The sequence below is a fragment of the Pyxicephalus adspersus genome, chromosome 3 (assembly GCF_032062135.1).
Source record: "Pyxicephalus adspersus chromosome 3, UCB_Pads_2.0, whole genome shotgun sequence".
NCBI classification, from domain to species: domain Eukaryota; kingdom Metazoa; phylum Chordata; class Amphibia; order Anura; family Pyxicephalidae; genus Pyxicephalus; species Pyxicephalus adspersus.
Window position 1 is genome coordinate 55,732,292 of NC_092860.1, and position 11,063 is coordinate 55,743,354.

An 11,063-nucleotide genomic window follows, 5' to 3' on the forward strand; every position below is an offset into this window, starting at 1 on the left:
TCCTTCTTAGGGTCTTATATCCATCCTGACCAGGTGGGCTTCATGCAACACAGACAGGCCCCTGACCAAACGAGAAGGGCAATTGAACTCATATCAGTAGTGAACTCCAACTGGGACGGGGGACGTCAACGTCAGGCAATGCTAATTTCCCTTGATCTCTAAAAGGCCTTTGACAGTTTTACCTGGAATTATCTGTTTAGGGTACTTTCCAGTATGGATTTTGGCTCCAATTTTACTCATTTGTTGCTTGCTCTCTATGATTCCCCAGAAGCAAAAATATCGCTGAGGGGTTCTTTTCTAATGGTATCCCGATTAGAAGGGGGACCAGACAGGAATGTCCGCTATCTCCCCTCCTGTTTGCCTTGACAATCGAACCATTACTGATAGCCATGCACAACGACCAAAATATTAAAGGAATTAGGTGTGGTCCGGTTGAACACAAATGCGCCCTAATTGCTGTCGATATATTGATGTTTGTCACTTCCCCAACTACCACCATGCCCAACCTCTTTAAACTTTTAGATTATTTTTCTCAATGCTCAGGACTACAGGTAAATAAAGCCAAATCCCAAGCCCCTCATATAAATATTCCCTTAGGGTTGCTAGCAGCTATCAAAAGCAAATTTGATATGAGCTGGAGTGATGACTCCATCCAGTACTTGGGTATCCAGCTGTTCCCCTCCTACAACAGTCTTTACAGGCTAAACTACACTCCTTTGCTCAGGAAACTCTATGCTAACCTTCAGTGGTGGTTCAATTCACCCCCGTCATGGCTGGGGAGGATTGCTGCCGTCAAAATGAACCTACTTCCCAGGCTACTTTATCTATTTCACACTCTTCCAGTTCAGGTCCCCCTGAAGGAGATTGTACTCCTCCAATCTAAAATAATGAAGTTCATCTGGGCAGGCAAAAAAAGCAGAATCCGCAAAGATACTCTATTTGCTCCTAAGCAAATGGGTGGTTTGGGAGTCCCTCATCTTAAATACTACTATGTGGCGGCACAGGTGGCGCAACTGTCATTGAGTACCTTGCACGTAGCCCAACCTCAATGGGTTGAGATCATCATACCATGAATCATGGTAGTTTCACAGGTTCTATAGAAACTCTAATGTGGCGCAAGAAACAGCCAAGATGGATTAAAAAATGCCCTGCTCTGTCTCACTCCATCCAGCTATGGAATAAATACTGCAATCATCTAAAGTTATCTTTCCCACACAAAACTCCAACTCCACTTTGGCCCGATTTTCCGCCAGGCCAGCACCTAGAAAATTTTAATTGGTGGATCTTAAAGGGCTTTAGAAGAGTGAAAGGTTTTATAGATGTTACATCAGTATTTTCTTGGGATTTTTTAACCAGTAAACACGAAATCCCACCAACGGAACATTTTCGTTATAGACAATTGATTTAGTTTAGCAACACAATATTCAGACAGGCCCCGAAACCCATGCGATCCTCCCCATTCGAAAGCACTTGCTCATCTATAGCCTCCACAAGAGGCCAAATTTCTGTTATTTATTCAGCCTTACTCTCCCCTCCTGGTAAAGTTAAATATGTTGTTGTTGATGTATAATGTTAGATTGAGAAGCTGAACTGGGTATAACATGGGAATTGGAGGACTGGTATCTAAGGTCTCCTTAAACTCTGCTTTTGTGGAAGCCAACTATAAAGTCATGCTTAGATGGTATCTCATTCCAGACTGGCAAAAATGTTCCCATCAGTCTCCCCTTTATGTTTTCGGGGCTGCAATTTTGGAGGTTCTATGCCTCATATCTGGTGGTCCTGTCCGATTGCTAGGGAATTCTGGGACAAGGTATTTACCTTGATTTCTAAGATTTTACAGCGTGAGATTCATAGCACCCTGGAGGCAGCCTTATTCAACAAATTGACCATGACCCTTCCCAGACCGGCGATGAAATTGACTACGATGATTTTACACAGAACATAGATAGTGATCTGCATAAAGTTACTCACAGATATAGTGAAGTCTTCGCCCCAGCTTCTCATACTTCCTCTATTCCCCCTTTCCTCCCCTTATTGTTGGTTGTTCTCTTATGTATACAATTGAGACACAATTTTATGCTACAACAATGTTAAAACATCTATCTTAATCTAAACAATCTTTGATTGTTTGATTGTAACATCTAAACAATCTTTGATTGTTTACTACTGTTTTTATGACAGTCTTTATTTTTGACTGGTCTGGACTTTTGTTTTCCTATATACATATTGTATCTGTCTCTGTTCACCATTTGCAATGTCTTGGTTATTTTTCCTTTTTTAAAAAATTTAATAAAAATATTGAAATACAAACTATGCTATCTCTGTCAGTTTTACAAAACAAAAATGTTATACCCCAATTTCTTGGGGGGGGGGGGGGGGGGGGGGGGTTATTATTTATTTATTTCATTTTAGAATGTGACTTTGGTTGTCATACAGATTTTCTCTCCCCAGAGAGAAAGATTATTTAAACTCTCTAGCAACCAAAAACCTAGGTAGGTTTTACCTGCTGCAAATTAATCGAATAGGAAGATCAGACTGATTAACAGAATAGCGAATTCCAAAATGTTCCATCATCATTTTTTTCTAAATTAAACTAAACACTCCTATGTAAATTATGCAGTTTACAATCTTCATTTTTGCATTCAAGACATGGATGGGTTTTGAATAAGGCTTTAAAGAACATTTCTAGCTGAACCAGGATAGTTCTGATTAATGCTTCATCATTCCCATATGCCTAGGAAAGATTTATAATAGCAGTTTGTAATGTATGTGGATCCATTACAAATTGCTTATCCCTGCATAGAATATTCACACTTTTAATGTATTTCATGACATTGGGTTAATGTTCATTATCACTACTATTGCATCCATATTACACCTGCAAGAATACATGTACTTAAAAGAGTATGACAAAAAGCAACTGGAACAGTAACATTTTTGTTTCTTCTGTATTCCTTCTGGATGCATTTACACTAGAAGGTACTGAGTCTACTAATCTGTGCATTGATGCAGTCACATTGTCTACAGTTTAGCCATATGTACAACTTTCATTCCAATAATTGGCACATATATCAACCTTGTCCAATTGCTATCACATATTAAATTATGCATAATTATAAAATGTATTGGGCATCACTATGGATGAGTAATTCTGAGATCAGATCACCCAATGTTAAGAAGGAAAATTCCTAGGTACCTAATTTGCAGGTGCACAGACACCTTACAAAAGTACTATGTGATAAAAATCCAGGGCCCAGACAAAAAAAATTATTTACAGCAGAAAAAGCAACAATATGTAGATTATGTTACTATGAAAGTTGAGCTAAACAATTGAGTTTAGTAGTTAGACTGAACAACTAAGTAAAAAAAAAAATCACACAAAATGCTTCAAAACACTCTATTGTTTATTGGTTATGAGATTATTTATTGTATTTAATTTTCTCCCTATATGAAATTATAATTTTGCATTTTGGACAAATGTTGACATCTTGATATAAGCATTGTTTACCTAAAGAATGGAAATGGAGCAAGCACGGTGAAAGATGGAAGAACATGCTTATAATGCTTTCCTAAAGGATTTCAAAAGGTTCACAAAATGTGTAAAATACTGGTTTATTATTTTCTTTTCCACATGATTAGATAACTGAACTCAATAGTCACAAGAAAACCTCCTTCTGGTAGGTATATTTATTGGGCCCACTGGGGGCTTTTCTCTGGACCTCCGATGGGCTATTTCACTCCTGACAGTCCGTGTTACAAGAGTCTGCCAGCACATGTGCACAGAAAACTGTACACAGGACAGTAATCACGGAAAGCAAGTTGTGCAATTAATGCGAACACTTGCCAAGAACACTTCAGATAACAAAGGAAAAGAGGACTTAAATATTACTTTGGATCTAGTATTTATATATTCATTTTCAAGGCAGCTCAGTGGTTGTGTTGATGTCAAAGAGAACTAGGAAACATACACAGTCAAAGTTGAATATATCTGCACAGTATGAATTAAACAAATGATATTTGGATTTCAATGTATATCAACATTCTGAATTATTAATGACATATATGTGTTATGTCTTAGTTAAATAAAACCTATGATAATCAGCATCACAGATCACAGCAGTCCACCCAAATCTATAATCAGAAAATAGTACAGAACATAATTAATGTGTTTTAGAATAAGATGAAGAATACAGTCCAACAATGCAAATGGTGTATGAGATATGTTCTCAGAAGCAGTGTGCAGTTAACAATGTCCTGAATATAAAAATTAAGGAAATTAAGTAAATATGTATATGAAGGGTGACCCATGACACTGATGAGGAGTGTGCACCAGTGGCTGGCTGACATCTGCATTTCTTGTGCATGGAACATTAAACTTCACTACAGAGAATATAATTTATCCTTCTAAAATATGTGCACACGTAGGAAAGAGTAGAACCGCACATGCAAAGAGTACAGTTACAGCCAGACAATGCACAGCCCTCAATACAGAACAGTGGCGGTGCAAGGAAAGACGTAAAGGATTTGTTGTTGCATAGATATGGCAGTCTTAAAGAGACATATATTATGCAGGACATGAGAAATCTCTAGTATAGAGAAAGTTAAAGAACTGCCTATTAGGATATGTGCTTCTATAGAACAGGAGGAAACGGCATAGCAACATCCCCTCCTACTCCATAAAGTAGATTTTTTTTTGTAGGTTTAGTAAATAGGGATGACTTTTGTAAACACACGTCCCTGATTGGTCCCCATCCTATATTACTTCCAAATAAAGTTTATAATTCAAGTATTTAACATTTAATTAATGTCTTATTGTTTGCAATTGCTAATTGCAAAAGCTGATTTTTTTCAACACAGTCAGGGACAATTTCTTTATCATTTTCAACACATATTGATGAAGACAATATGTAAAGGATTCCCCTACAAGACAAGAGGGCTCCCTTCCCAAAATACATCCATAATACACTTATCACTCAAGAACTATAGCTTTCTTTACTCCAGTTTTGATTATACACCAAAAGAGTGATCTCTTTCTTAACCAGACAAACGGTATTTACTAAATTAACATGAAACCAGAGGTGGATCCACCATCAAAGCAGCCCACAGAGCTGCTATACAGGTGGAGGGAATGTATGGCAAAATGCCATGTAGCTCTCTTTACCTGAAATGCTATGTCCAATAATTAGAAACTTTGTAATAAAAATGATCACCCACTCATCATGTTCCAGCCTTGACATTACTAAGCTAAGCTAGACTCATTAGTATCTGTGAATCTACCACTGACCAGCTTCGTGTGTCTGCTGTACCAAAAAGTACATATGTAAATCATGTAACACTAATGGCCATCCATGAGCAGACTTTCAGGCTTCAACTGCCTCCTTTACATATGTAACTGCTAAAAGACAGAGATAATTTAAAGCATACTTTCATGGTCCACATGGCCATATATGTTACAATCTAAATGTACAACTTCCTTTGCTGCTACCATCAACCATATAGAGCAGAGTTTGGTTTAGAAAGGCTCTCATATCATAAAGTTTTGATAACACTAAAGAAAATCAATCAATCTTTGTAGAATCAGATTGGAAAATAACAACACCCATACATGTCACAATGAACAAATGTAAAGGGGCCCATTTTTTCCACTCACCCTCAGTGTAAAGGAGCCCTTCTCTATTGAAAAACATTGTGAAGAGGGCCTTTATCTGTTAACCACAAGTGGGGCCTTTTCTTGTCACCATCAGAAGTAGAGATGCCTTCTTTTCTAACTACTAGGGTAAAGGTACAGTGTAACTGGTGTATTTGCATTGATAGGAGCACTCAGCTGACCACTACGGTACAGGGGTCATTTGCACTGATTACAAGGGCTTTTACACAAACTGCATATTTACAGTTTTGTACAATTCATGAATAGCAGCCTAAGGTCTTCACAAAGTGATCCAAAAAAAAGTAAAAAAAAAAAAAACCATTACCCACTTTGTCCTGGGTTCTTGGAGATGCCACAGCTCCATCCTGTGAACTGAAATTCCACAAGAAGAAGAAGATTTGACTCCTAGGGCTATTCTCATAAAATATTCAATATATTATAGCAATGCTGCAATGAGCCTTATATATATATTTGCTCCAACTGTCATTGTTTAGGATCACCTACACTGCCATCCAATATAACATTTATAGTAACCACCAACGTAGAGGGGGCTTCTATACTGACCACCAACTTAAAGGAGTCATATTTATTGACTGCCAGTTTCTCTGGGCATATACACTGACCACAAATGTAAAAAATGTCTGCCAGTGTACTCAAATAAAAAATGATTTTATTAGAAGGGGTATTTTGAACCTGCAGAAGGCATTTTACAGATGTAAAACCAAAGCCAAAACTATGGAAATATTGGTAATAGTTAGATTTTCTGTCAAATTTGAAAGCTGTGTCTTATTCCTGTACTGGTACACACAATATTACTGTCTGCTGAACTTGCTATCATAAGCCCCCAGTGGATTTCTACAGGAAAATAAATGGAAAATGAACTTCAGAACTCCAGAAAGAGAAAAAGCAAGTGCAGCTCACAATTCCCTGGATGCCAGCCTGTCAGCATGCAGACAACAATAAAATCAAACTGGGTTTATAATCTCTCCCCGTTCCAAAATGTAATAAAAAACTGTTTGGGCTGTAGTTCTATTGAAATGTAATAGAACTAATAAAAGGTTGATTAGCTGCTGTGTGTAAAATACAAGTAATGTGAGAGCTTTTATCATAAAGTGCAATCCCTCACTGGGCTAATGTTTGCTGCATCATTTCAGTTTGAAAAGTGAACAGCTAAAACTGATCCTGTCAAACAAGGAGCATTACCTGGGAACACATTGCAGGTGGGAATGGCTCTCTTGTGGCCATTGTCTAACTGTAAAATAATGTGGTTCTTTACTTCTTTTTATAAAAAGTCCAAATTATTCACACAAAATGAGGGATGTGTTGCAAACAAAATTATTCTTCATGAAGGGCACAAATACTCTGCCATCCATAAATCTAAACAGAATACAGTACATCTGAATACACATACACACACAAGTAAAAGAAAAATTGCAATTCGGTGTTTTTTCATGCATTTTCATGTAAGAACAATCAACATTTCCCAGCATTTAGACACTTAGCAAGACAAATCAGACACAAACACCACAAAGCAAAGCCATATATTTCTGTTCTAATCACCATAAGCCAGAGAACGATAACATAGCCATGGCCATATTTACATCAGCTGCTGTCCCAGGCACAAGTGAATAATGATTCTGTTTTGTCAAAGGTCTTTTAATTGCCATACTTGTAACAGAAACATTACAATGACAGTAATACCAAATAAATATAATGGTAAAGGATAGTGGAAAATGGCTCTAACCAGTAAAAGATATGTGACCACAGGGACAGTATTAATGGCCTTCTTTGTTTAGCTAAGCTGCCTTTGTCAAATACCCTGAAGTGTTGCTGAATACCACTAAAGGAGCATAGCTTTGTGCATAAACCTAGTCCCAACCTTACTTATTTCTGCTGAAGATATCTCTTGGTATAAACAAAACTGCCTTTTGACAATTCATTCCAAGGGAGACTGCAAATACATAACAACTTCATGTTACTTAAACTGAAGATGGTGGTGTAAGTAACCTTTCCATATTGACCTGTTTTGTGTGTATTGCAGACCCCTTCTTTAGCACATACAAGCCTGGTCCCCCATTGTAATATCTAGCTAGATAACCAGAAACTGCTTGGACATGCTTCCTAAGCTGCCATTCAATAATAAACATTAACCTTACAGGGCTTATCTTGTAGTATAGAAATTACTTATTTCACTTGTGATAATCTTTAGTGTGTCTACGGTTTCTTTAATGATCATCAAGTGTTGTCAAAATGTCACAAAATGCAGCCTGTGTACAGTAATTTCTTGCAGGTCTGCAACACGTGTGTTGTTTCACCACCCTTAAATATTTGCAAATATGTACCAGGCGATAGGAAAGCTACAGTATCCCTAGTAATATAAATATTTGGGTCCTTTGTAAATGACAGTAAACTATTGGTTCTACAAATGTAGGTTTTCTTGTATATTAGTATGTAAGGATGTTAATTACTATTCCAAATTGAGTGCCCTCTTACTAGGATCTCCTGTAGAACTAAATCAGAAACCATTATCGTTTAATATGACAGCACGTCAAGTGTACAAAAGTGATCTCAGATTGGTGTGTGTGTGCATTACTGAAACTTATTGGTATTTACAAATTAATTAATGTAGATCATGTAAGAATGTGGTTTTAATCAATGGTTTAGACATTTGCTCTTTTGAGCTTTGCTTAAGGGAGCAAAGTGTCTAGTGCTAGTAACATTGGTCACTAGAGAGGTCTGGTTACTGGGTTCTTGGCAGTAGCCTTGTCAGGCCAGTACAAAATATGGGGGACAACAATGTTTGTGATCAATCTGTAAAGTGGAATTGTTTTAGGAATAGGTTACCCCAGTTCTTCTATATGAGAACAACTATAAAACGTTTATCATAGAGAACTATGTGGTTTTATCTACTAATATTTTTAAGAGCCCTTATACTGCAGCTACCTGAAATTCTGCGTCAGCAGTGATGTGTGAACATTCCGTAAGCTGTGTGCAATGTAAATAGGATTTTCACATACAAGCAAACAACAGCTCTGTATTTAATGACTGCATGCTACCTTAAATAAACACTTCATTAACACCATAAACAGTACTACATAAGCCATAGGTTTATATATTTTTACAACATAAAAGACATGGGACATTCATACATCTGAATGACAGGAACACACACATTTACACATATATACAAATATCTACGTTTATATACATGTGTGTATATTTGTTTTTTTCTTCTAAAGACTGCAAACATTTCTGATATTATTTGTATGATACTGTTTATAGGGCATTGCTTTTTCTTTTTACCTTTTATCTTTTGTTGCCATATTCAGCCAAAATAAAATAGTGTGGACATAGTAGTACTATCCTAAAATGAGATAATGCTGCTTCCATAACTTGTCAATAAGGCCATGCCAGATCTACTTCCCACTTTTTGCATCATTTCTAGCTTTTCAAGCACTGATAACATTTGAGAATGATTTTAGTATCATTGAATAGGTCAGTCATAGTAGGTACCCCATTCTCATTCTTCCTTTAAATGTAACAAGTAAAATCACTTATAAGAATAAACTAATAGTATAAAACAACTGAATATAATTTTTTTTTTTTTACCAGGGCAGAGGAGAATGATTATGTTCCGTATAACCAAGAAGCAACAGGATACAAAATCTTGTAAAATCTAACCAACCACCTGTGTCTGATACAGTGTGTTTTTCTCTTGCAAATATGGATCTGTGGACATCAAATCATGCACCCTGAGGTTAAAATGTATAGAAGCTATCCAGATGATTTTGCTGCATCAGGTGACATCCATGTTAATGGGAACCCTTCAGACTGCTGCAGACATCCCCAGCTGACCAATCTTAGGACAAGTGACAATCATGTCATGTGTGTATTTTCAATTTATTGTTTTTGCTTGCTTGGTAATAAGCTGGCACTGAAGGTGTCTACCCTGTCAATCCACAATTACATTATCGGACCTGTCTTGTTGATCCCAGCTTGCAAGAATATTGTAGGATCTTCTAAAAGAAAGAACCTTAAGAGGGCAGAATGAGCTTACATATCTGATAGCCCCCAAAGCATATGGCCAGCTTAAGGCAAGGAACATTAAAAAAAAAACTGTTTTATTCTTTATCAAAGCCCAGCGGAATAGAAAAAGTCCTAGTTAACCAGAATCTGTGTGAAATATTTTCTCGTTTACACTCTCTTGAAATTGAATTTTTTCCTAATAGAAAACTAAAATTAAATACACTGGTAGAAAATAAATGTAATATTCTTGTGTCACTGAAAAGAACTGATGTTGACTTTACACCACCAACAGCCGTGGCCGCCTTCTATTCTCCAGCACTGCAGTCAGCTGTCCGATCCATCTCCCCTCCTGCCGCTGACAGGTCTATGGACCTCACTATCCTCTGACAGCAACACTGTAATTGAGGAAGGCTAATGATGGCTTGTCCATGCTGCTCAATACAGCACAAGGGAAAAGTTTAATCAATGAAAGCACAGAATTTGGCTCTCTGCAGAACAGGGTCAATGATGTGATTATACAAGCAGCAGTTTCAGCACCGAAGAATAATACTACAACATAAACCACACAATAGTGTACTGACCTCACCACTTGCTCCAGGAAGAGAACGAGTTACTGTGTTCTCTAACAATAGACAAATGGATTAGCATTACAAGAGGTGAGTGCAAGTCTGCTGCATTGCTCTTTCTGGCTGCAAATGCTTGGTTATATCACTGATCATCTTAACTATAACATCTGCAACCCTAATACATATACATATAGTTAAATAGTGCTTCCTATTTCCAGTGACTTCATCAACATGAAGTCACTATCAGTCATTTTAAATAATATGTACAGAGTATTTAATAAAGGTATAAACATAAAGCACTTTTAGCATGTTACCCTTAGGTATTATTAGATCTAGGGTGAACGGACACTGAGGGGCTTCGAGGCAATGCCTCCACTCCCTTTGTAGTGATTATCCTTTGTGTTGGGATCACATCATTCTTCACCTACCTGTAGCTTCAAGTCTGGACAGGTGGTTGGTTGTAGACTGATCGGAAGAGCTGAAGGTCCTTCTGGGTTTCTTGGATGAAACAGAGATGGTCTCTAAAAAATAGTCTTTAAATTCACAGCAGGGTATTAATATTCCTAGGAGTAGAAAATAGTCAGAGGTCCTTTCTATGGTTCAGATGAAAGGCAGAAGATGCTTTACCTGCCTGTACCTGTGATCGCAGTCTCCGATGCAGGTGGTTTTCACTGGCTCCCACCGACTGTCTATGAAGTAGCCGGGACTGTACTGTAATATATATCCACAGGCCAGCCAACCACATGTGCTGCTCCTAATACACACCTCCCAACTCTGGGAGGCTCTAGATGAACACTCACCTAGTTCATAGCAGTCCTAGCAAG

General features: G+C 37.5%; 1 protein-coding gene across 2 annotated transcripts in view; it reads right to left on the reverse strand.

Annotated features, from left to right (window-relative positions):
• The window catches only part of C2CD4C (C2 calcium dependent domain containing 4C), a 36,466-nt gene extending 25,403 nt beyond the window's left edge, over window positions 1-11,063 (reverse strand). For both annotated transcript variants that reach the window (XM_072404752.1, XM_072404753.1), the window contains exon 1: window positions 10,668-11,063. The gene's annotated coding sequence lies outside the window, so the exon portion shown is untranslated. The remainder of the gene's footprint in view (window positions 1-10,667) is intronic.